The 27,328-nt window shown below is 39.4% G+C and overlaps 3 long non-coding RNA genes across 4 annotated transcripts in view; 1 reads left to right on the forward strand and 2 right to left on the reverse strand.

Moving 5' to 3' along the window:
- LOC139078584 (uncharacterized) overlaps positions 1-17,826 on the reverse strand; it is a 29,690-nt gene extending 11,864 nt beyond the window's left edge. For both annotated transcript variants that reach the window (XR_011531601.1, XR_011531599.1), the window contains exon 1: positions 17,694-17,826. This is a non-coding gene — a long non-coding RNA (uncharacterized lncRNA). The remainder of the gene's footprint in view (positions 1-17,693) is intronic.
- LOC139078583 (uncharacterized) overlaps positions 1-27,328 on the reverse strand; it is a 354,388-nt gene that overhangs the window by 55,332 nt on the left and 271,728 nt on the right. The window lies entirely within an intron of this gene.
- Positions 20,991-27,161, forward strand: LOC103567366 (uncharacterized). The gene is made up of 3 exons (XR_548698.2): positions 20,991-21,583; positions 24,165-24,250; positions 24,658-27,161. It is a non-coding gene; the product is annotated as an uncharacterized lncRNA (long non-coding RNA).

A 27,328-nucleotide genomic window follows, 5' to 3' on the forward strand; every position in this document is an offset into this window, starting at 1 on the left:
CCTATCGGGCACTGATTCACCAGGTATCTGCCCCAAAGTTAACCAGGCAGAACACAGAGAATGAAACACTAACACCATAATACTGTGTTTTCTCTTATAATCCATTTTTACAAATTATAACATTTAGATGCAATCCTCTCTCTTCACGCAATTTAAAATTTTCCCAGCAAAACACTAAAATTGCACCATGATGGTCACTTCTCAAATCAGTCTTAACTCTTCAAAGGGAATGCCAAGTCTCTCGAAGGCCTAAAATATTTCCACGAGTAAGATTCTATGCATATTCGACTTTATCAATGACACCAAAAGTTTCTGTAAAGACTTTCCCATTATATTATTAAGTTCATCTGGAAAATACCTTCTTGGAATGGATCGTATTTCTTCTGTGAAAACTCCTCATCATTTTAATATGAAATGAGAAGTAATATCCAGGTCTAATCTTAATCCCAAATTATTTTATTTTCTATTAATCACAAGTAAAGAACGAGAGCATAATGTCATTTCTGTTTTTTATGCATAATATTCTAGTTAACTTAGTTTAACTTTGCATTTATTACTGACTGAACAGAAGAGTAAGACTGATCTTCTGTATCTTTCCACTGCTATACAATCTGTCAGTGGGAGGGAGGGGAAGCTCCCATTCTGTACGTTTTTGTACACTGACTACTTTTAGAAAATGGAACCCCATCCTTTTTCCTATATAGTCTTCATCTTCATGTCTCACTATTTGAATGGCAAAGTTGTCTACATTGATTTCCCAATGAAGTAGTCCCAGATCTTTCTTCAGCAACAAGGAAATACATTTAAGCTGGTCCATCTTAATGAAGGACCATAATAGGTAGACAACTCAATGTCCCTGGCTTTACCAGGTTGGGCAGAATCACAATAATCTGAATCCCAAACTGGCTAGACCAAAACAAGCATAGCTTTTCCTCAAATTTCTTACCCCAGGTATTTCTGGGATGCTCCTCAAGAAATTCAAATCTGTTCTTCCAATCCATTCTTGTTGCTTCTTGCCCCCACGTTTTGTGGGAATGCCCTGGAACATGACTACTCCGCTTGGGATTCAGTCTTCCCAAACCTCATTTATTGCCCACTGATAGACAATGGGAAAGAGGTGGACAAATTCTACCTCTTATGGACAAGGGTAACCTCTCTCTAGGTTCCCACCAGGGCACATTTTCAGAACTCTATAGTCAGACATCAATGTAATTCCCAAAGAATGAGCTCTTCAGTCATGAATAGGACCACATATGGGGCCTCAACATTATAATCCACATTGGAATTCATACACTGGAATGAGGTGAACATATGTCCCCACTTCCTTCTGCTGTTTGTGTACAAAGTTACAGCAAGAATAAAATATACAACTCCTAAAAATAAAGAATAAATTTCAGAGACAGTAACAATAAGAATCTATATTTAGGAAAGACATCTTTTTCAGAATGAAACTTGGAATTGTTTGGTCCATCCCTTACCTGCTGACTTCTCTAGCATGAGTCACACTGCAAAATGCAATGCTTGAACTTGGGAAACCCATCCTCCCCTTCGAAAGAGGACTGGCAGAGAATTCTGGCTGTCACTCCTACATATGGTGCCCAGTTGACAAAATATGTTTAAATGCACTGCTTGCCTCCCTGTGATAAAAGGAATTTTGGCATAAGACTCTGTAGAAAATTGGGCACCAAATAGGCCTTTGAAACCCATGACCATCAAGAAGCACAAATTCTACTCTTTTTAAAGGTAATCTGCTCCACCATTTATTTGCCAGTGGATCAGGCATTACAAGACTAGAAAACATATACAGCAACAGATGAAATATGGACTTTCCTTTTACATTCAGTGTTCTTACATGATTTTTTTTAACAGATTTGAGAAATTCCAGTCACATGAGCCAGTTGGACACTTTCTTCAGTTGAACTAGTTGGTTGCTTATTTGTTCTTGGTTACTGGATATCGTGTAAGATTAGGAACTGAAAAGAATGGCATTGGATAGTGAAGTTTTCTGAGAGAGTTAGGGAACATTCTAATGTATGCAGTATGCTATACCTCGAAAAGGACAGATCTGGGGCCCGGGGCTGGCAAACTACGGCACACAGACTACTTGGGCCTGCTGTCTGTTTTTGTAAATAAAGTTTTATTGGAACATAGCCATGCTGTTCATTTACATGTTGTCTGTAGCTGTTTTCATGCTATAGTAGCAGAGTTGAGTTGTTGATAACAGCAGCAGTTAAGTTGTTGATAACAATAGAGTTAAGTTGTTGATAACAATAGCAGAGTTAAGTTGTTGCTTCAGAGACTGTATGGATCATAAAGCTTAAAATATTTAGTCCTTTACAGAAAAAATTTGCCAACTCCTGATCTAGTGTATAGCTATCTTTCTTGTGAAAATATTTTATAGACTGTCTATTAAAGGAGGAGACAAATATATACTTCTATGAAAAGAAGCTAAACTCCAAGATCAGATCATCTTACCAAATTCACTCAGCTAGAGTCAATATGAGGATATGTAAAGATTTCATGAACAATAGTGCAGTGTTGTTTGCATCCCTGCTGACGGGACAGTCGACCGTCTCACGTCAGTCTGTTGTAACAGTTACCCCAAGGAAATGCTCTTGGTTTCAGCCATACGGAACATGGGAGACGTAAGGCCCACTGCCTGCTAATCACATTGCTTGGAAAAGAGAAAAAAAAATGTAAAAGAATATTTCTCTCTAGTCATCTTTCCCTTTAAGTGGACTGTTTGAGAGATGTTCAAACAGCTGAAGCAGCCTGGAGAATCTAGCTTAAAAAACAAACAAACCCAGCATGCTCTAAGTTCAAAAGGTCTATTGCATATTCACTATCAATCTCTCCATACATATTTTATTTAACCTTCTGTAAATATTGTCATTGTAAAGTGCTTTGGACAGGCTAATGCGTTGTGATGTTTTGTTAATGGAAACAGAGACAATAATGCAGAAGGCAATCACAAGACGGCAAGAGGAGGAGGCAGACCCAGGAAGGGGCAGACTGGAGGCAGAGCGGGGGTGTCTGAGAGGTGAGACCGGGCCGCTGCGTGGAGCTGACTTCTTCATTAGCAGAACCTGGAGCCTTGCCAGAACATTCCAAAGGACTAAACTCTGCTTTAGGAGCTCATCAGTTTTCCTGCCCCCTCCCCCTTCTCTCCTCCTTCTCTCTCTCCCTCTGCCTAAGCTTAAAAAGAAAGCACATAATGTTATTTTTTCCACATTATAATGCACTCCTTTCCATTAGAAAGTCGGCCTGCAGAAATGGCAAGTCTCTTAGTTCTGGATAATCAGAGTAACTTTCCATTTCGCCATCTACTCTGTTACTCTTAGTAAGAGTTATAGCTTTAAAGCTCTCTCTGTTTTTATAATTTTGTTCCTCCATGGTGTATGCACTTGGTGGCTCCAGGATGTGGGTGTCTGTCTCCCTACTTCCCGTCATACCTAAACAGCCCCACGAGGCTACATCTATCAGGTTTCTGGGGGTACCATCTGTGTGTCCTGTGGATCCCTATCCCATTTTATTGAAGAGCAACACTGCCATTGCTTGAACTAGTGGTGTATTTTCTTCCTTTTCTCCTTTTTCCCTTCCCCTCCTTCGTCTCCCCTCCCTCTCTCCCCCTTATTCTTTTTGTTGTTGTTGTTGTTGTGTTTCCCACAGCAAAAAATTGCCCCCAGGACAGCCTAAGTCCACGTTGGCGGGCTCCGTTTGTGGTGCAGGTGTGCGGGAGCCCTCCTCCGTGTCGTCGCCACAGCAACCCGCCGCTCTAATCTGCTGAATATGAAAGGAAGAAACAGAAAGAGAAAAGCCATCCACCCCCTTCTGCTCCATCCATGAGTCCAAAAGGATACCGGCTCCAGGCATTCCTGATGATCCCCAGCCATCGCCTGGGCAACAGTCACAGGGAGCTGGCGCGGCCTGTGGCGAGAGAGCAGTCCCCTCCCAAGTTCATACCTCCTCCTTCTCCACCTCCCCTTCTCCCATCCCGGCTCTCCTAATGGCCCCTCACAAACCTGCACCCCCCTTCTGGCCCCACACCCTCCAGCCAGTGGGTCACCGACTCCCAGACTGGAATAATTTCACCGTGTTCTCATGGCGGCGCTTAAACCACGCTGATGTGTGTATGTGCATGTATATAGGTGTATGCACGTGTGTGTATGTGTGTGTGTGTTTATGCGTGTAGGAGATTTTCATCTCTATTCACCTTTCAGATGAGCTGTGTTTATGTGCTAGAAAGATCAAAACGGACAGAGAATTTTTCTTCTCGAAGCTAGTACTTTGGAAAAGCAATCCCTGGCTACTTGCGTTAATTCAGCTTTTCCTGGGCTTGCGAAGGTTTTCAGGCTAGTTGCTCTCTAGTCCCGTATCCAGCAGTGAAAGCTCTCATTTGTCTTACCACCATCGTGTTGATGCAGCTGGGTTTGACACTGCTTACCTCAGCAGTTTTTTTTCCTTTTTTTTTTTTTTTTATGGTTGAAAGACAGAAGGCTTCCTTGTGATCCCAGCCTTTTCCTATCAAATGACACTCAGCCATGGTTGGGGTGACTTATTTACTGGCACTGGACCAGGAAAAACAAAAATGAACGTTCACAACTAATAAATCCTCAAGCTTAGATAGCTACAGCAACAGTGGTGGGATTACATCAAAATGTTCAGCCTGATACCACAGGGCTCCCTGGCAGTGTGGAACCTAATAAGTCAGGGGTAGGAAAGGAGGGTAAAACAGGACAGGAACAGAGAAATGTTTTATGCTCTGGGTCTTAGACACACTCAGAAACTTTGAGCTTGAATCATGTGAGATGATGTGCTTTCTTGGTGGAAGATTCTGAATGGGGCAAGGAGAATGCAGTATACTTGAGTCACTGGAATAGGACATGGAAAAACATGCCACCTTTTACTTTTATTCTTGAAGGTTAAACCACACCCATCCTCACATGATGAAGGAGACCAGACTAGATTGACCCGACCGCAAAATCACAGCTTTCTCAGCTGCACTGAAAGAAACTATTTTGACAGAGGACATAAGGTCAAGAATGTTTAGCAAACAAAACTGTATGTCATCCACTCCTGGATAATTCTCCAAGGACTTTCCTCCTCCCAGGCCCTTATTGAAAGTAAGGGCATCTCTTTAAGGCTATTGTGACAATGTTTTTATTTGTTTTGGAATTGATCTTCTGGACAGAAGCACATTTTTTTTCATTAGTATAAATCCAGAAAAATCCAACCACAAAACCATTGACTTTGGCTAAGGTTTCCTCATTTTCTCCGCCATGACCACCTCTAATTCAATAAGTAACTATACTTTCTGTGATGATTAACTTTGTTGATTCAGCTTTTGTAGGCTAATGGTTGAGCCTTTCCATGCAGAGTTCAATCTTTGGGTAGAAATGTGGAGAAAAAGTGGGGGGAAAATTTAACCATCACCCAGATGTTTAGTCTACATGTTGCTAAATATCTGACTATTTGGAAAGATAACTATGATTGATTTTACTCTTCCTTTTTAATTTTGGTTTCGTTTTCATGACCCTCTGAGCCACAATGATGGAGAACACCTACCTGATGATGTTAAACACACCCACCCAGCAGTTCTGTTTGTTATAATGCAGAAAAAGAGATTCTATTTTTGTTTCATTTTGTTTTTGCATTGTGATACAAATGGGCTATGATGCCATCTGAGGACCTGGAAAATGCCTACGGGAAGTAGGTAACATGATCTACTTGCTTTCCAAAGCACCTGATAAAAAAGCATCTTATAACATCCTGCAGAGCTCTGTGCAATTCTTATTTTTGAAGGCTAGTCCACTGCCACTCTTCAAAAAAAAGTCTGAGATAAAACCAGATAAAGGAAATAACAAAGGCTAATTCTGCCATCTTAACATGTTTAGAATTCTCACTGTCTACCAACGATGTAGCTGTTTCAAATTCTTCCATTAGTTCCCAGGAAAGTAATTTAATCTCTCTGTGATCGAATCTAGCTATATTATTCTCTCTGTCATAGAGACACTCTCTGTAGTCATTGTTTCCTAGGAGAATCAAGTATTGTCTGAATGCTATTTTGAAATCCTTAGGAAAAAAGTCATTTTGTTTTCAAATCAACTTCAAATTCTGTTTAATTCCTAGAATCCTTATTTTGATTACTTTTGATCCACAATTATACCAATATTTTGGAAGCACCTAATACATTCCAGACACTATCTAATCTCTTGGGTTTCAAATAGCTTGTGGTCTAGAGGGGGAGACAGGAGCATAAAAATTATGGTCAACTTTTACTGAGTGCTTACTATGTTCCAGGTTGTGCTCTAGACATTTTATATGTAGTAACACATTCAAATCTTAAAAGAACCCTATGAGAGAGGTAACGTTATTTGTCCTCTCTTTAAGAAAGGAAACCAAGGCACAGAGAGGTTAAACTCTTGCCCCAAATCACATGCTGCCTCATTTTTAAAGTAGTGTTTGGAAAATATATGACTGCTTCATGCTATAATCCACTGAGTTCAGTATCCTCAGTACACAGTTAATAAATGAAAGCCTGCTGGATGAAAAAGGGAAGGAGAGCACAGTAGCAGATTAAGTCCCGACATCATGCCCACATCTCAGGGTTTCTGAGAACTCTCGTTTGGGTGATGGATAACATCTTGTAGTAACAATGCGGTGTCTCTATGTAGTGCCCCTCATCCATATTTCAACTTAGTTTCAGGAAAATTTGTTTTAAGTTGTTTCAAGCTTAAATGAATTCATATTTCTAAAGTGCTTAGGGGAGCACATGGTATATGGTAAACTTTTGTTAAATGAAGAAAATAAATGAACTTAATTGGAGGTTATATGATAATTGAAAATACTTAAAAGAAGAGTTGTAACATGGGTGGCACTGTAAAGAACTGAGAGAGAAAATGATGCTGCGTAGAAGATGTAACCCTGGTAGCAAGAAAGACTTCTCTTAAGTCAGTAAGAGCTTCGTCAACAACACAGGGGTGACAGGGCTAGATTGGTGGTCAAAGGAACCGGTAAATATTAAAGCACGGCTGTGACATGGTCAGATCCATGTTTTATTGAGCAAGGTAATTTCTGTAATAATGCAAAGGTTGAAAAAAGAGGTTATACAGTTGTGGCAGAAAGGCCGATTTAGACTCTACTGCAAAATCCAGGCAAGGGATGCTGCTGCTGCTGCTGAGGTGGCAATGGGATTGGAGATGGGAGAAACCAGAAAGAATTTCGGAAATAGAACCCACAGAGCATTAGCTGTGACTGTATGATGAAATATGGTCCCTAACAATGTGAGGAAATATGGTTCCTGATCGTGAGAGGAGAGGGGATGAGTCCTTGGTTTGGGGCAAGGATGACTAGCATATCATGACATTCAGTAAGAGGAAGATATTTGGAAGGCAAGATGTTGAGTTAGTTTTAGGCACATTGAGTTTAAAGGACCTAACATCCAAGGTAGCAGGTAATGGGCAGTTAAAGGCACGGTCCGCTTCCTGAAGAAATAGATTTTGGAGCCATGTATATGAGAGTCAAGTATTTTAAGAGATGGGAATATATGGGAACACCAAGAGAAAACAGAGATGGAGAGAAAAGGACAGAACTTGGGAAACTCAGGGAAAATCCAATGGGGCCAGTTGAAAGATTTCAGACAATGAAAAAAGCCTGGTCAATTTTCTAAAAACAGAATCAAAAGGCTTTTCTTAACTCAGAAGTACTGTTCCTCCATAATTTCTTCCTGTAGCTTCTAATCCATCATCAGAGCTCATCTACATTTTGAAACCATCAACCAATTCATGATAATGTTGGTCTTGAAACTTCGCAAGCTTAAAGAAATCTTGGCACTGTCAAGCTTTTGAAACATAACTCAGTACCTCAACTCTATAGAGGTCACTCAGAACATTCTCCTGCCTGAAAGCTGTGAGTGCTATCAATCACTGATTAAAAATGCCATCTCTTGCAAAGGCTTGCTCAGCAGAGGGGCTGAGCACAGTCTTGATGAGGAGAGAAAATGAATCCTAATTATTGCCTTTGTTCTCTTCAAGTTGGTTTGAAGAAACACAGAAAGACTACCTTCTGTTGACTTACCTCTCCTTACTCAGCTCTTCCAGGAGGGTAGTTAGGCAAGGTATTTGTAGCATCACCAGAGGGCGCAGCACAATTCCCTCACCAGTGATTATCATTGAAAAGTGTATTCAACCTTCCAAGGCACAACATTTAAAAATAAAATAATAAAACTGCAGTCTCTGTGTAATTCATTTATAATGGGCCGAATTGAAAAAGTGTTAATTGGAATATGATAGCCAATAAAATTGTAATAAAATGAGATGCCCTACCAGAGTTTATTTTATTTTTCCTTTTATCCTCACTAAAAGAAGCAACCATGTGTTCTGGGTTAAGGCCACCACTTGGGAGCAGATATCAAGTGACCCTTCTTAGTTTTGTAAGTATAAGAGAAGCAGGTGGTTGGCCCTGGGAAAAGATGTATGTGACCTTTTGTTTGACTTAGTAAATAAGCCATTCTTCCCGGTATACAATCTGCCGGGGAGGAAAACAGGTAAATGTGAATAAGGAGAGAGGCCCAACGAACCCCACGTCTCATCTTCTTGAGATTGAGATTATAAAGATCTATGGAACAGACTTGGGTGGCCCTTTCTCAGGGCTCTGAGATAAAGTTAGCCTCAGATAACGCTTCTCAACTGGGGTTGATTTTGTCCCCTAGGAGATATTTGGCAGTAGTGTCTGGAGACATTTTTGGTTATCACAGCTGGGATGGTAGTGCCACTGGCATCTAGGGAGTAAAGGCCAGCGATTTTGCTAAAAATTCTTCAAATCACAAGACAGTCCCCCAAATAGAGAATTATCTCACCCCAAAGGTCAATAGTGCTGTGGTTGGAAACCCTGCCTTTGAGGTAGAGAGACAGAGCTGATGGCCTACTCCTCACATTGTCAGGAGACAGAGGGGAGATTGCTGGCTTTGGTCCACAAGTGGCATTCTCTGAAGCCAATTTTGTCCCAGTTCTTTGTGGCTGACCAGTGCCTTAAGAAGCAGCACTTTTGGGAATGGAAACAAATGGCAACTAAGGGCTGTCACAGTTGTATGTTGCTGAGTGAGAAAAGACCAGAGGGATTATACTTCCTCTGTGCTCTGCACACAACCTTTGACGATAACTTTGAATCTTTACCGTGAGACCTAAACTTTCTCTTTTGGAATTACCTTGTCCCCTTTGAAAGTTGCTAGGTGACAGAACTGGCAATTCCGGATCTTAGCCAGTTGCTGGAGACTCTCATTCACTGAAGATAATGATAGAAAGTAGGGCTGATCTAATATCAAATAATAGGAGGCAAGACCCTACCTGAGAACCTTAAAGGAGCCACTTTGCTTCAGGCACTGCCAATGAGGCCACCTCTGTTTAGCAACCACTTCCCCTCTATTGCCCTGAGCTCACCAAGAGAAGACTGAAGCAGCCTGGAGTCTCTTGCTGCCTCTCATCCTACTCCTCCACACCCCCACGCCCAAGCACCAACCCCGGTGAACATACAGAAGGGAAAAGGTGAGGTCTACCACGTGCCTGTGCAGACCCATATGTTATATCCCATGACCTGAGCAGGGCATGTTCTCTTTTCCCCCACAGTATAAGGAAGGCTAGGACAATTGCAGGGGGCATGACTTATCCTCTACCTCCACATGGATAAAAAACAGAAAATGAGTTCTTAAGGTATTAGAGCCAAAAGTGACTGTAGAGAACATTTGGCCCAGTGTTTCCCAGGGTGGTACATTTACCCCTGGTGGTATAAAGATTTCACGTGGTACATGGATATGACTTTAAATAATGTTAAATCCATAGTAAGAGAGTTAATACATTTCAATTCTGTTTCAGTCCTTCCAATTATGATTGGGTGCCATAATATTGAGTGGTGATAGAGAGGCTAAAAGCAAAAGCTCTGGGATTGGGTTTAAATTCTGACTCTGCAACTTATAAACTGACTCTGTGACCCAATCTTGACCAAGGAAAAGCAAGTAGAAGACTTGTGGGGAGTTTTTGGAGAGATTTTTCAACCCTGAAGCTTGTACTTTTACCCTGTCTTTTATATTACTGTACTGACCAAACAAACTCTACGAGGGCAGGGGGACCCCACCTTGTCCTCCACAGTCCAGGTCTAGGCATGCCTAACAGTGCTGCCATCCATAGGCACTTGATACCTGTTTGCTGAATGAACAAGTAAAAGAGTCATATGAACAACTGACCAATGATCTTTTTTTACTTACATGATGGTTTTACAGTGTATGGAATGATGGTTTTACAGTGTATGGATTTGCCCCCAGACTTAATGTTACATCACAGAGTAAACTCAGTCCTATCTTCCCCCAATTTTTGATTTCTAATAGATTTCTTGAGGTATAATTGACATAATGTAATCTGCACATATTTAAAGGGTAAAAGTTGATCAGCCTTGACAGGTGTGTACACCTGGGAAATCACCACAATCAAGATAATGAATGTATTCATCATCCCAAAAGTTTTCTTGCTCCCCTTTGTAATCCTTCCCTCTGTCTCTCTACCTCTCCTCCCCAAGAACCACTCATCTGCTGTCACTACAGAAGAATTTGCATTTTTTAGAGTTTTATAGAAATGGAATAAAAAACATGGGTTCTTTTTATCAGGCTTCTTTCACTCATGATAATTATTTAAAGATTTATTTGTGTTGTTGCATGTATCAGTAGTTTGTTCCTTTTGGCATTCCATTGTATAGTGTAGGGGGTGAAGACATTTCCTCTACCCACTGTGGGTTCTTCTGGCCGGAGAACAAATTAAATTCGCATGAGACAGAATAACAGGAGAAAATTAAACAAAGCTTTATAACATGTATACATGGGAGAGGCTCAGGCAAGCTGAGCCACTAGCCAAAATGGCTGAAGCCACCACTTTAAATATCCTCCTCAGCTAAAGACAAAGGAGGATGTTGGCAGTGGGGGGAGTCAGTTACAGGAGGTTACCAGACAAGTACAGTAAACAAGATGCAGATTTAAGTCCTTGCCTTTGGAGTTGATTAAGAGTTTCTAGAGATAAGTTCATTCCCCCTTCTTCTTGGTACAGAGAGGGAGACACCTTTACAGTTGGAGAGTTCCTTTACAGTGTAAATGTCTCTTAACAAAGGGTAAGTAAATTCTACTTTTCAGAGTTGTTTTCCTGTCTTCAGTTTTTAAAAGTAACCAACCCAAAATAATCCTCATGCCAAAGAGACATATCTTGGCATGGCCAATTCCAGTCCCCCACAATGGACATACCATAATTTTTTTATTCATATTTAGGGTTTGAGTTTTTACCAGTTTGGGGCCATTATAAATAAAGCTGCTATGAATATTGATGGATACATCTTTGTATGGATGTATACTTTCTTTTCTCTTGGGTGAATACTTAGTAGACGAATGGCTGGATAATGTAGTAGGTACATGTTTAACTTCCTAGAAAATACCAAATGTTTCCCCATGTGGCTGTCTCATGTTCATTCCACCAGCAGTGCTTGAGAGTTCCACTTGCTCCAAATCGTTGACAACACTTGATGTGGTCAGATATTTTAATGTACCACATTCTAATAAGCATGTAATGCTATCTCATGTTGGTTTTAATTTGCATTTCTATAATGACTAATAATGTTAAGCATCTTGTCATGTGCTTATTTACCACCTGCATATTCTCTCTGGTGAAGTATCTGTTCCAATCTCTTGCCATCTCTTTTGGGGGCTGTTTTTTTTATTATTGAGTTTGTAGTGTTCTTTATATATTCTGTATATAAGACCTTTATAACTTACATGCTTTGTAAATATGTTCTCCCAGTCTGTGACATGCCTTTTTTTAAAAAAAAAAAGATTTTATTTTTTCCTTTTTCTCCCCAAAGCCCCCCGGTACATAGTTGTATATTTTTCATTGTAGGTCCTTCTAGTTGTGGTATGTGAGATGCTGCCTCAGCATGGTTTGATGAGCAGTGCCATGTCCATGCCCAGGATTTGAACCAACGAAACACTGGGCCACCTGCAGCGGAGCGCACGAACTTAACCACTGGGTCACGGGGCCAGCCCCCTGTGACATGCCTTTTTATTCTTTTAGTATATTTTTTGAAGAGAAGTAGTTTTTAATTTTGATCAAGTCCACATTATTACATTTTTCTTTGATGGAGCATACTTTTGGTGTCATATCTAAGAAATCTTTGCCAAATCTGTGGTCGCAAAGATTTTCTCCTATGTTTTCTACCAGAATTTTTATAGTTTTAGATTTAAAATGTGGTATGTGATCCACTCAATTTAATTTTTTGTATGATGTGAGGTGTGGCTCAAAGTTCTTTTTTTTGGCTTATGGATGTCCACCTCTTCCAGTATCATTTTTTGAAAAGACTATTCTTCCCCTACTGTGTGGCCTTTGCAACTTTGCAAACACACACACACACACACACACACCACATCAAACCAGTTGTCTATATATGTTGCTTTATTTTTGAACACTCTACTTGTCAAACTTGTTGCAAATATCATATTGTCTTTATTACTATAATTTCACAATACGTCTTGAAGTTAAGGCATGTAAATCTTCCGACTTTGTTCTTTTTAAAAGTTATCTTGTCACTGTATGATTTCACTCATATGTGGAAGATAAACAAACACATGGACAAAGAGAACTATTTAGTAGTTACCGGGGGGAGAGGGTGGGCACAAATGGTAACGGGGCACGCCTATATAGTGACTGACAAATAATAACGTACAACTGAAATTTCATAATGTAAACTAGCACAACTGCAATTAAAAAAAAAGTTGTTTGGAGGCTGGTCTGGTGGCACAGCCATTAAGTTCACAGGTTCTCCTTTGGTGGCCTGGGGGTTCGGACCCTGGGTGTGGACCTATGCACAGCTTGTTAAGCCATGCTGTGGCAGGTGTCCCACGTATAAAGTAGAGGAAGATGGGCACAGATGTTAGCTCAGGGCCAGTCTTCCTCAGCAAAAAGAGGAGGATTGGCAGCAGATGTTAGCTCAGGGCTAATCTTCCTCAAAAAAAAAAAAAGTTGTTTTGTTTATGCCAGGACCTTTTCCTTTCTATATGAATTTAGAATCAGCTTGTTGATTTCTCCAAAAAAAGCCTGCTATGGTTTTGATTGGGATTGTGCAGGATCTACAGATCAATTTGAAGTATGAGGAAACTGGTGACTTGCCTAAGGTCATCTACGAAAAGGAAATCACTGTGTGGGGCTGGACTGGTGGCATAGTAGTTAAGTTTGCACACTCTGCTTCAGTGGCCCAGGGTTTGCGGATTCAGATCCTGAGTGCAGACCTGCATAGTGCTCATTAAGCCATGCTGTGGCAGCATCCCTCATACAAAATGCAGGAAGATGGGCACAGGTGTTAGCTCACCAACAATCTTCTTAAGTAAAAAGAGGAGGATTGGCAATGGATGTTATCTCAGGGCCAATCTTCCTCACCAAAAAAAAAAAAAAAAGAGGAAATCACTGTAATCCTTCCCTTTGATGGTCATAATGGGGACTGTATGAATAAATTTATCTAAAGCACTTAGAACAATGTGTGGCATATGGTCAGGTCTCAATAAAGGATAAATAAAATAAAGCCTTCCTTAAGCCTTCAAAGACAAACTCCATTACCTAAACAATAAGCCCCAAAGCCAGAACATTTCATCTAAGATACATTATCCCCTGGATGTTATCTTCCTTTCCAGACTCACTTAGCATCACTTCATACATTGAACCTTGTCTCCTGTTCATACCAAACTACTAGCTATTCCCCAAACATTCCATGCTAATTTTGACCTCTATTCCTTTGTCTACATACTGTCTCCATTTCCTAGAAATAGTGCTTTTCTCATTCTTCAATTCAACTCACTCTTCCAGACTCACAACAAATATCATCTCCCCTGTGGATCTGTCCTAAGACACTGTAGTCCGAGTTTACTGTTTCTCTGAGCAACAATAACATATACATTGCTTTATAATGATATATTTGCATTCCTGTCACTTCCCTATACCTATTTCCCACCAGAGAGTGTATTTTCAGAGTAGAATTAAGTATTATTTTCACAGTCTTTGTGCCTAACACAAGATCTAGTACATAGTATATACCTAATGAATATGTACTGAATAATTTATAAAATTTCATCCCATATAGGGTACAATTGAAATCTAGCTTTGATAAACATTCATATTGCTATTTGTATTGGCACTGCCAATTTTTTTTTTTTAATAAAAGCAAGAACATTTCTATTTTGGTACTATGCTTGATTTTTGTTTTGTTTTTACCATTGAAGTTTGAGCTTGAGGGGTAGTACTTTGAGATAATAAAAGCTCCTGATTTTTGCCCAGTAGAAAAACAAAAACAAGATAAAACTGTAAAAGTGCCTGGCACAAAGCTAGAAGGGAATTCCTTGTTGCTGCTGTCTTGGCTCCAGCTAACATGGGGGTATAGACAGGAGGCAGTGAGCAGTAGCTTGTCCTAAGGCGTTGCCAAAGAAGCCGGTACCAAGAGAATGGGCTCCTTGTTACAGTGATGCTAAGGGATATGAGTGAAACTGAAAGGAGGCACTCAAGTAATTCCCTGTGCAACCTCAAAGGGCTACCACAATTCCCCTGCGTTTAAGAGGACCCCCGCATCCAGGAAAAAGGATTCCAGCCTGTGGAAACAACCCGCAGCCAAAGGCCGGAGTCTCCCCATGGGAGGGCTCAGCAGGAAATGCCTCTTTGCCTTACAGTGGAGTTCAACACTTCAAGTTCCCAGAGATATGTGTTTGTGGTTTACATAAAGGTGGGGAAATTCTACTTTGGACCCACACCTTAAATAATTAGCTTTCCCAGTGGTAAATTTCGTAATTAGACCAATATGTTTACCGTGAAGTGTATGGCATATATATTTGACAAGAGAAATTTTCCATAATTCAGGTCTAGAAAAATTATCCTTAATCCAGATGTGAGAGAAAATAAATTGAGAACATAAAATATTTTAAGTCTAGTCCCACGATAGGCCAAACCCAATATTATGGTGAGCCAGGGCCCCTCTTTGGAGCAAAGTACTTTCCTACACGAAGTAAATAACTTCTTCCTAAGCTTGAAATGTTACTCTCCAGAGAGTATTTTAGTTGCTTGGAGTTTCTGTACGATTGAGATAGTTTAGTAAGTTTGAGCCGAATTTTGTTTCTTTTTCCATCTCCCAGGCTCTAGTCTAATGGTTAGCCAATGCTTTTTTCTTTTTTTTTCAAATACCAAATCCTGTTCAATTTGATTCTTCACAAAGGATGCAAATTATTTCATTGAAACAAACAAACAAACGAAAGGTAATGTTTTACAAGATAGTTGCAAGTTAGGGGGGAAAGCACCCAAACTTTAAAGGAGATATTATAAACAGGAATCATTGCAAATATTCTAACACTTTGGAAATTTGGGTTTATTTCCACCTGCTGCATCTCATTGGGAGACAGACCAAGTGAATAGCTTCCTGGAGCATGAAAAAAAGGCTGTGCTAGAAATCTCCCATGGGAGGGAACATTTGTCAACCTCCAAAGAAAGCATTATCCACTCATTTGCTTATGCTGTTTTGCTAAGGAATATACAAAGTGAGTGAAGAGTTTGCAACCAGAAACTTCATATTTGTGTGATAAATTATGAAATTAATGATTTATGTCAAGTTAAAATATAGATTTTTATGTATTTAGTCTGTGAATGGAATGGAAGGAAACTAAAAAGTTGAGCATACAGATACTTCATCATGTTTCCTCAAATATAAATAACATGGTAAACCCAAAAAAGCCAGCATTCTTTTTTCCCCAATAATAAAAATTATTCAAACTGATATGTTTTCATACTTGTAATAGTTTTCAAATTTGAAGGTCACTAAATTTGTGCCTTATCCAAGGCATATTAATCACATTCATTTATTCAAATCTTTTTCATTCTTTTGTCTGCTCTGTTTGTCAGTTATTGGGAAATGTGTCAAAGTCTTGAAATAGTATTGTAGATTGATCAACCATTTGGTACAATTTTGTCAATTTTGCTTTATATATTTGGAGCTTACATTATCAGATGCATACAAGTTCAGAATTATTACACTTTCCTATGAATGAATAACAGCTGACTCTTACAAAGAACTTACTACGTGATATGCATAATCTAAGTATGGTACATACATTAACATTTTTTAGTCCTCACTCTAAGAGGGAGATATTATTATCAGTTTAAGTTTGGAGAGCTTAAATAACTTACCCAAGATCACACATCAGTACATGGCAATGTCAGGATCTGTACCTAGATATATGGCTACTAAAATTGGGCTTTTAATCAATATAAAGTACTATCTATCTTCTGTTATCATTTAGTGGGCCTCTTTATCACTAAGAATGACTTTCACCACAGTTCATATTCTCTGATATTACCATAGCCACGTAAAAGAAGTCCAGAATTTGGCAGGCCACGGCTGGTAAGGGAATTACATAGGCATCCTGAATCAGATCTTTTTTATCCTTCTGTTCCACTGCGTGCTACCTCAAGGAAAACTCATAGTCTAAAATAGCTGCTGAAACTCCAGCCAACACAAATATATTGCATCTCTAAAGGAAGAGAGGCAGAAGGGCAAAATATGCTCATCTATCTAAAACTGTGCTCTCTAATACAATAACCACCAGCTACATGTGGCTATTGAGCATTTGAAATGTGGCTTGTCTGAACTGAGATGTGCAGAACGTGTAAAATACACACCCAAATCTGAAGACTTCATATTTTAAAAAAGCATGTAAATTATCTCATTAATAATTTGTTATATTGATTTTGTGTTGAAATGATAACATTTTGGATCTACGGGGTTAGATAAAGTTTATTATGAAAATTAATTTCAGCTGTTTCTTCTTACATTTTGAATGTAGCTACCAAAAACATTTAAATTATATACGTGGCTCTCACGTGTGGCCTACGTTATATTTCTATCAAACATCCTGATTTAAAGAGCTTCCTCGGAATTCCCACTCAACAACTTCTGCTTACATTTTACTGACAAGAATTTAGCCCCCTGGATAACTGGTAAGGAAGATTGTAGAATGTAGTCTTCTGACTAAACCGATTACCTTTTCCAACTATTATTTAAGGAGCATTGGAGAATTGAGACCTGGGGAGACAACTGGTGGACTTTCCCCCTTAAGACAATGCCTCCTTTTCAAGAAACTACCAATTGTTTTCACAGTGGCTGTACCACTGGACATTCCCACATCCTCACAGCCCTTGGTGTTTGATTTTAGCCATTCTAAAAGATACGCAGTGGTATCTCATAGTTTTGAGTTTGATTTCCCTTATGACTAATGATGTTGGGCATCTTTTCATATGCATATTCAACATCTATATCACTTCTTTGGTAAAGTGTCTTTTAAAATATTTGCTCATTTTTTAAATTATTTTTTTCTTGTTATTTAGTTATAACGATTCTTTAAATATTCCAAATACAGGTCTTCATAAGATAAGTGCTTTGTGCATGTTATCTCCGAGTCTGTGACTTGTCCATTAATTTTCTTAACAGTGTCTTTCGTATTTTTGATGAAGCTTAATATATCAATATTTTGATTTAATAGTTTGTGCTTTTTATGTCCTTTCTAAGAAATCTTTGCCTAACTTCCAATCACAAAGATGTCCTCCTGTATTTTTTAATAGTATTTTTTTGGTTTTGGTACTCACATTTAGGTCTATGTTTTTTGAGTTAATTTTTTTACATGATGTGCAGTAAGGAATCACAGACCATTGGTGCATCTCATCTCCTTAAGTCTAAAATGTTATGGAGGATTTCTTCTGTTCCCAGAGGCTCCCTAGAGAGAAAGGGAAAGAAAAGATGGGGAGGAAAAGCTGAACAACTGAGTGTTTACCTCAAAAGGCTGATTTAAATTGGAAAAGTCTCAAGCAAAACTTAAATCAAAAGTGACTAGTTACTTGATTGGGAAAATTTAAACTTTTCAAAACTAGATAGAAATAGGAGCATATGAACAAGTTAGTTACAGAAAATGAAATTACCTTTCTATATATTTATGTTATAGGGCATAAATTTTAAACTGCTACAATTGAATCAATGTGTAAATAATAATAACTATATCTGTTTATGAGTCTTCAATATTATACATCTTTTAATAAGAATTTAAGGAGGAAATGCTACTTTTCTTATTAACATTAAAAATAACATAAAACCCAAAACTCTTGATTTTGACTTCTCCTGGTGAGGAAGAGAGATAGACAACATATTTCTAAGATTGATTTGTCTTTCCATCCACTGTTTCCACCATCATATTGGCCACCAAAGGGAAAAACTCTCCCCTTAACACTGGACAGATGACCATTCCTTTGTTTACCCATAGCTTATCTAACACAGGGCTGTAACATTCAATGTAACTTTCCAAAAGCCTTGAAGATAACAAAAGGAAATTAATAGCAGAATCTAGGCAATCTGGGATACAAAATAGGGCTAATTTGCTGAAGCCAGCTGTCCACTATATAGGCTCTTTCCCCGTTGGGCTCTTGATGTTACAGATATCCTTTTAAAACCGCCTAAGTAAGAATTCCTTCTTGGATATTCAGACTCATTAGAATGGAGAACAAGAGAAAATGGCTAAGCTTTTTTCTTCCATTTCCATAGGTTTTGCCCCCTCATATCTAGTTCTGGCTTGAGAGTCCATCCCTTCCATCAGTTACTGAGGCTGAGAATGACCTCACTCTTTAGGAAACTGAAACTATCTCAGCAAAGGAATGTTCCTCTTGATAACCATAAGTTAATAAAGTAGTTTAAATATTCCTAAAGAGGGAATTGTCTCTTCACACTGATGGTGGACAAACATTGCTTGGGGAATGAGAAGATTTGCAAGACCTAGTTCTTGTCCTCAAGGAATTTACAATCTAGTCAGGGTTATGAGGTCCACAAGCCAAATAAACCAATACTCCAAAGTAAATGATATATTATTTCATAGCACTTCAGAAAAAGTAGAGGAGGATGCTTGGGCTTAACTTTGACATTGAGACATCAAATTGAAGGAAGGACATTCCAAGCAGGGACATTGTGTAAATAAAGGTGAAGGCACAGAAACATGAGAGATTCTAAAGAATACCTCATAGCAAGTTTGGTTACAGAAGTAAGTAGACGTAAAATTAGGACAGAGAAAAGATATATTAGAGTTTGAATCTCCTCCTTTAGGAAGCAGGGTGCCAGATACAAATTCTGAGCAGGGTGAATTCATGATGTAATGCATGACTTTAAGATAATTAATCCAGAGATGGAATTGGGATGTCGTGGTGGGGACAGCTTGAAGGCAGGCAAGCCAGTTGGGAGGCTGTCTCTTGTATAGCTGCAGTTCTGAAATAATGAGAATTTGACCTAGGGTGGTGGTAGTAAAAATAAAGGAGACAGAAATCAAAGAAATTAGAAGAAAAACTGACTAAGAGTCATGAGAATTGGGATACTTGACTTTCAAAAAGGTAGGAGGTAATTGTTAATATAAAAATGGTAATTACTAATTGACCCTGTGGCAGGGAGGGTCTTTGAAATTCATGCTATTTTTATAAATCCTCTGAATCTGGCTAAGTATCTAGACATAAGTCATCCAATTATATAAATTGGATCACTTCTTGAGGTGCTAAAAGTGAAACTGAGCTCAATGACAACGCTCAAAGTAAGGACAACATATAGTACCGATCCATTTAACACTTCCCCATCAACCCTTCCCTTTGCTTGAATTCATCCCTCTAAAAGGCAGAAATTGAAGTTCCAAAAGAACACTTTAAAATGGCAAATTTCCTCCAGATTTTCGAAGAGAAATTCCAGCTATCTCACAGTACTGATGGGTCAGTTGTATCTTGGCCAAATGCTAAGTCTTAAAGCATGTCTCATTACTGACAACCCTTGGACTTGCCGCTAGGAGTCAGATATTGAAAATGCTTTTCACTGTAGCATACGGGACCTGGGCATCAGACAGAGGCTCTGAATAGTCCTACTTGGCATGGAATTCCCTCCAGGTCCTTTTCCCCTTCTCACCACTCTTTAGTCATTAGAATGACAGGTAAACTAGTTTTCTCCTGGCATTTCAAAGAGCAATAGTTAATTTCCTTTCGGGTGGGAATTTTTTATTTATTTGGTTTTGTTTTGTTTTAACTGCCTGTTTTGCTGAAAGTGCTTTTATGCTGGTGCAAATCTAGACAAAGAAAACTTTTATGCAAAATAAACAAAATAGAATGTCCTGAGCCAGGATTTCTTTGCAGGACATGTTCCTGAGGCTATTTCTGAGAGGTTATTTATGGACGGCTGTTTATCCCCTGGAGCCTGACTTCATCGCTTGGTGAAATGAAACGACTCTGTTTAGTACATTGGTCTGCCACCCCTGGGAATGGCTGGATGTCAAATATTTACCCCTGTGGGATCGAACAGAAATCAGAGATGCACAGAGAAAACAGAAATCCAATCCAGTGTTCTTGGGAATTAGTAAAATTTCAAAGTAAGTGAATTTTTAAAGCAAAAGCATTTGAAATAAAATGATAGCACGGTGTAACTTTCTTTATTGGAAGAAGGGGAAAAGTCCTCTGAAATACAAATTGACTTCAAGCAGAAGGGTATTTTCATCTTATTACTTTCTCAGGGACCACACCCATCCCATTCCCTCACCTGGCTCAGTACCAGGCCCAGAGGGAAAGGTTTTAAATTTTTATTTTTTTAATTGAAAACGGATGCTGCACCTTGTTTTCCATGCCTGCATTTTTCATCAAGAAAAAAAAAGAACACCTAGCCAAGGATTAGTTTTGTACCTCTGCAACCTCATAAAACCTAGGAATCAAAACTTGGCGGCCAGCTTTATAGATAGTTACACTGGAAAAATCAAGAAACTCCCAAATAAGTTTGCTATCTTCCCAAGATTTCTGATTTCAAATCGCATGCCTGTCTCCCGCATCAACCCCTGCCCCCACCACAGAGTTTTCCTTTGGCATTATACTTCCCGTATTGTCAGAAACAAAGCTACATTTAAAAGGTTAAGTCAAATAAACCCAGCTACAAAAGGGCTTATAAAATAATCATAGTCGTGAACAGCAAGGAAAGAGATCAGCCACTGAAAGCATAAAGGGAATACTTCGTGGATGGCCGCACTTTAAATAAAATTCACGTGAGCTATGTAACATTAGATGGTTTTAAAATTCGGAGGACAAAGTACAGACATGTTTGTGCATTTCTCTTTCCTTGGATGAGTCTTTGTGAATTGGGTCTGGACCACATACAGTACTCTGCTGCTTGCACACACGGAGCTGGCAAGTTTACTTTGGTGTTTTCCACACGGAACCTTGTGCACTATCAAGAGACAAGAACAATTCTATCTCCCTCCTAAAGACGAAAGTGACACCAAATTCCGGCTTGATCTGCTCAGTCTCAGAACCAGTATCCGTTTGAAATACTGTCCGAGCAACTTCCTAGAATCTTGGGAAGCCAGCCGGTCATCCCAGGCTGCCCTGCCCTCTGTGAGAATGACAGCATTTGGAAGGAGGCTCGGCATACGAAATTTAAAAGTAAATGTTTGGCAGTTTTGGAGGTCCTCAAGTTTGGCAAGGCGAGTATAATCAACAAAGGGGCATTACTTTTAATTGTATTTAAAAATATAAGTCCCTGCAGACTGGAACTGTGTGCTAGGAGAGGCACTTGTGCTGTTTGCCCCTTTGCACCAAGGCGGGGGGGACACAGCTTACACAAGCTGGCTTTGTTTTTATTAATGCAGCAAGCGGTCCTCCCCACCACCCTTCCTTTCAGTGCTCTTGTCGGTAACCCGCTCTGCTAAAACTGGTTACTAAGAAAAATTCCACAGAAACCAAAAGAAAAGGGCTGGGCAGAGATGTGCGTTTAAAGAGCTTTTGCAGACTGACTCGGCAGAGCTGTCTGCAGGCAATGCGTGGTTTCAGCTATTATTACTTGAATGGGTTTCAGCTCCAGGGATGTCCCCCAAGGTTAACAAGATAGTTCAGTTAAAAATAACATTAAATTCTTTTCCCTAGCCGTTATCCCGAAGGGGGGGGGGGGGTCACATTTAAATAACATGAAGGATCTGGTTTAAAGTGACAAAAGCCAGCAAATTCAGAATTAAGGGAGGCTAGAGTTCTATTTCCAAACCCCTCCAAGCCTCTTCTTTGAGGGTGAAAAAAATAAAGGCTCAGTGGAGTGAGTTAAGGATGAAGTGCCAGCTTTAACCAGGCAATATAGAGCTTTTGTGCCTTCTGGGGTGGGCTCTTCTGGGGTACCGAAGCGGTGGATAGGGAGAAATGGTGTTTAAAGGAAAAACAAGCTAAGGTGGGGATGGGAAGTTCGATGTATGAACTGCTAGGCTCTGACAAACGTTCATTTAGAATTAGCAAAGAAAAGCATTCTCGGGTACTTGGCAAAAACTTTGTCATCTGATTAATCGTGCTTGGGGTTTTCTGTGCGCCATCCTTTTCCTTTTAGTTTTCGACATGGCACACACACACAAATTCCAGTCTTCATTTTCATTGAAACCCTTCTCTTTTAATTAAAGAGATGCTCAAATGGAATGGAAATTTTGGTAAAGTATTTGAAATTCATGGCTTATTGGACCACTAGATTACAGCAGTTGTGAAGATGTCATTAGGGGCTGCCTATGGCCAGTGATTGGGAGTAAGTCAATATCACTCACAAACGTCCAGAAGGAAAGAGGCTGGCTCTGGACCTGTGTCCATGGTTTCCTACAAAGTGTACAATTCTTTCAACTAAGTACTTCTCAAACCAGGATTTTAAGCTAAAGTATTTCCAACTTAAAACGGGAAAAATTTTTACAACGTCCAGCTACTTTGATTCCATTATATTTGTGCCTATTTTTACAATCAAATATAACATTTAAAGGCGTTTGAGCAGAAACGTGCTATATTATTAGTGTCATCTACATTCTCAAGTGGTATCAGATAAGCTTAATTTTTTTTCATTCTGAAAACTAGTGTAATCTTCAGGCAATTACCAGTGTACTTTCTATCTCCATACAAAAGAGAAAATTTCTTTTTCATTTGCCTCATTCTGACTCCAGTTCATTACAAACACCTGGAACTGACCTTTTAAACTCTCTAATCTTATGGTGAAATTAATATTTCCTTACTCCCAACGCTGATTTAATATTCATGGAGTTAAAGAAAAAAAGCCCTTTTCCTACATATTTGTTAGTGGAAATTTTAAGAAATCATCCTATTTCCATTAGTGGCCACGCCAGCATCTCTTCACAGCATGCTCAGTGCCTGCAACCACATTCGGTAAAATGTAATAACTAGAGTTTTCCTAATCTTCCCACAAGAAACAAGCTGCTCCTCTAACGCCCTGCCATTAAAACAAAACAGAGCTGTGTGCTTGACCCTCTGGGTTCTTTAGCGACGGACTTCACTTCGAGATTTTATGTAACCCTGTCCTTCCCATGCAAAGAGGATGACATTGGCCCAAAACAGCAGTAATTTCACCTTAGGTAGTTTTTTGGTGTAATTTTCAGGATTTCACAAAGCCATGTACAGTGTTTTGCTGTCTCGTCCCTTAACAGCACATTTTAAATAGTGGCCAGCTGGCTGAGATTAGAGACCCAATCTGTGGCCAAAGAGGAGAAATCAACAGGCCCACACACGAACTAGGCCTCTAGCTGGCTTCACTGATGTCATTAATTTAAGAGCTAACCAACTTTATTGATACGACACGTACTGCCATTTTATCGTGCGAGGAGAGGGCCCCGTCTGAAGTCCTGGAAGTTGGCAATGCAGATATTGAGTATGGGCCTAGGAGGGAGGAAGAACAACTGGCCCTGCCACTTCAATAGCTGTGTAACCTAGGCAGCCCTAGACGCATATAACTCCTTTAAGCCTCATTCTTGTCATCTATAAAGTGGGGATAAGATCTACCTCATAAGGTAGGATTACATAAATAGCGAAAAAATGTTTACCAGGGTGATGGATAAAAAGCACTCAGTAAATGGTGGCTGTGATTATTGTTGTTATTGTTATTATTACTGTTTTGTTTTGCCTAGTCTCCCTATATTTTTCCTCTCCCCAGTTTTGAGCAGTCTTTAGGCTTTTGAATTCCCTACCTTAGGAACTCTGGAAACTTTGAAGGCAGAAGCAGCCTGAGGACACTGGTTCTTCCTGTTTTGTACACAGTCCAAATCCGCTCAAGAAACCCTTCAGGCGTCCTGATGCAGAAGGCGGGAGGGAGATGCCCGTGTGGAAGCTCCAAGCTGCCAAAGGCAAGTCTGAGGGGTGCTGAGAGCTGTGAGTCCTGCTCCGCAGTGTTTCTGACCCAGGAAGGAGGGATGGCTGTAGGCTCCCAATGGCGAGGGGACAGCCTGGCGATGGCTAACTTCACATTCAGACTGAGGCTTTCTTTCTCCTCCATTGTCGATGGAATAATAAATCTTGATTTAAAAACAAGAGCATTGTTCAAATACCCATTCTGAGGACAGCAGAGCAGAAGGGAATCTTGGAGAACTGGGTTTGACTTTGGCATCTGTGAGTGGCTGACTTGGTGACTTTGGGCTCACATGGGTGGACACAAAGTCAGGATGACTGAAAATGAGGTTCTCTGGGGACTGATGGCTGGCCATTTTCCCACTCACGTCACCTCAGACAGCTACTGCCATTTCTTCTTTTCCAGAAGCAAAGAGCCAAGAAATCTTGGATGAAGACTAAGCATAGCTGGGTGACCCTGAGCAAGTCACTTCATCTCCTTACTTTTCACTTGAAAATGAGGTTAGCAACTCTCAGCTTTCTGAAGACACAAGGGTTGAAGTAGAAGACCACGTTAAGGTCTTTTTCAGTGAAAAAAATCATAATAAAAATGAAATGAGGTATGCGTCCTTCTTGCTGTATTCAAGGTGATGGATAAGAATGACATTTTTCAATTCACTCATTCTATCGACAAACGTTAAATTATTAACGTGCTGTTCTATCACTATATTTGGGCACATGAGAAGTGGGTCTGTAACTAAATAGTGAGTTTCCTCCCTCCAAGATATAGTACGACCAAATTCACTGAAATAAACTGAATCACTCTCAGTCCATGTGCCAGGTCTATGAGTAAAGAGGCCTGAGAATTAGGTTTCTAACAGAAGTACCATGGAATCATTAAATCATGCTTGTGCTTTTTCCCGTCAACTTGAAAGGCTTTTGGCTTCATAACTTTGAAAACATTTCCCCCAAGCTCTCCATATTCTAAAGCAGTTCTTTACCCATTTATCCACCTCAAAATTATCTAATCCTTTACTTCATAAAGAGATTTCCATGAAACTCTAGTTCTGAAAAATGTTAAAAGAAAGTATGTGAAGAAAAATAAACAAAAAGGCTTTTCTCCTAAAGTTTGGTGTATGTTGGGTAAACAAATTCAGTCAGTTTTCTATATTATAGTGCATCTTTGAAATTTTAACATCATAATGTGCATTGCGACTTTTAAGAGGAGGATATACTGCATAGCATTTCTCAAATTTATTTTACCAAGGAAATACTTGTTTCAAAGAGCATCGCCTAGAAACACAATGTGACAAACTGTGGAAAATTCTAGCTGGGACTTAAGCAATTTTTAAACATCTAAATCCCTTTTCTTTTCTTTCTTTTTTTTTTTTTTGGTGAAGATGATTGGCCCTGAGCTAACATCTGTTACCAATCTTCCTCTTTTTTTTTCCCCTCCCCAAAGTCCCAGTACATAATTGTATATCCTAGTTATAAGTCATTCTAGTTCTTCTACGTGGGATGCTGCCACAGCATGGCCTGATGAATGGTGCTAAGTCTGCGCCCAAGATCCAAACCAGCAAACCCTGGGCCACCAAAGTGGAGCACGTGAGCTTAACCATTCGGCCACACAGCTGGCCCCTAAAAATTTAAATTCTTTTTTTTTCTTCATTTATTTGTTTATTTTCAGATGTACATCATACTATATTTGGAATTCTGTGTAGATTACATCATGTTCACCACCCAAAAACTAATTATAATCCGTCCCTTCACATGTGAGCTTAATCACCCCTTTTGCCCTCCCCCCTACCCCCTTCCCCAATGGTAACCACCAATCCAATTTCCAATGCTATGTGTTTGTTTGTTGTTGTTTTTATCTTCTAGTTATAAGTGAGATCATATGGTACTTGACTTTCTCCCTCTGACTTATTTCACTCAGCATAATACCCTCAAGGTCCATCCATGTTGTCACAAATGTCCGGATTTCGTCATTTCTTATGGCTGAGTAGTAGTCCATCGTGTATATACACCACATCTTCTTTAACCATTCATAAAGCAATCTATAGATTCAATGAGGTCCCTATCAAAGTTCCAAGAACATTTTTCACAGAAATAGAACAAATAATCCTAAAATTTATATGGAACAACAAAAGACCCCGAATAGCCAAAGGATTCCTGAGAAAAAAGAACAAAGCTGGAGGTATCACACTCCCTGATTTCAAAATATACTACAAAGCCATAGTAACCAAAACAGCATGGTACTGGCACAAAAACAGACACACAGATCAATGGAACAGAATCGAGAGCCCAGAAGTAAACCTACACATTTATGGACAGCTAATATTCGACAAGGGAGCCAAGAGCATATGATGGAGAAAGGAGAGTCTCTTCAATAAACGGTGTTGGGGAAACTGGACAGCCACATGCAAAAGAATGAAAGTACACCATTCCCTTGCACCATTCACAAAAATCAACTCAAAATGGATTAAAGACTTGAATGTAAGACACAAAACCATGAAACTTCTAGAAGAAAACATAGGCAGTATGCTCTTTGACATTGGTCTGAGCAGCATATTTTCAAGCCCCATGTCTGACCGGGCAAGGGAAACAAAAGAAAAAATGAACAAATGGGACTACATCAAACTAAAAAGATTTTGCACAGCAAAATCTAAAATCTTATCCTCAAGACAAACACAATTCCTGGACCCAGACATCAGCTAGACAAATGTACCAGGATGATGTCTTCAATAGAAAAATTGAAGATTAAAATAAATAGTCAATTTGACTCCATCAAAGGAGAGCAAACCAAGGATAGCCAAATCTTCATATTCTTTTTAAAATTTTTCTTTTCATATATAGAAATGATAGTTTCCCATTGTGGAAAATTTGAAAAAAGAAGTAAAATAAAGAAAATAAAAATGATCTGCCCCTCCACTACTCAGCTATCTGGTGTGTATCCTTTCATTGTCTTCTCCACGGTATGTATAGACACATACATCTTTTGTGTATTTTATATATGTAACTTTTCAACTTCTTTCCCATTTTATTTTAGCTCATTAGAATTCTCCTTTCTTATTAAAAACTTTTGAAATCACAGTTTG

Source organism: Equus przewalskii, chromosome 22, assembly GCF_037783145.1.
Source record: "Equus przewalskii isolate Varuska chromosome 22, EquPr2, whole genome shotgun sequence".
NCBI lineage: Eukaryota > Metazoa > Chordata > Mammalia > Perissodactyla > Equidae > Equus > Equus przewalskii.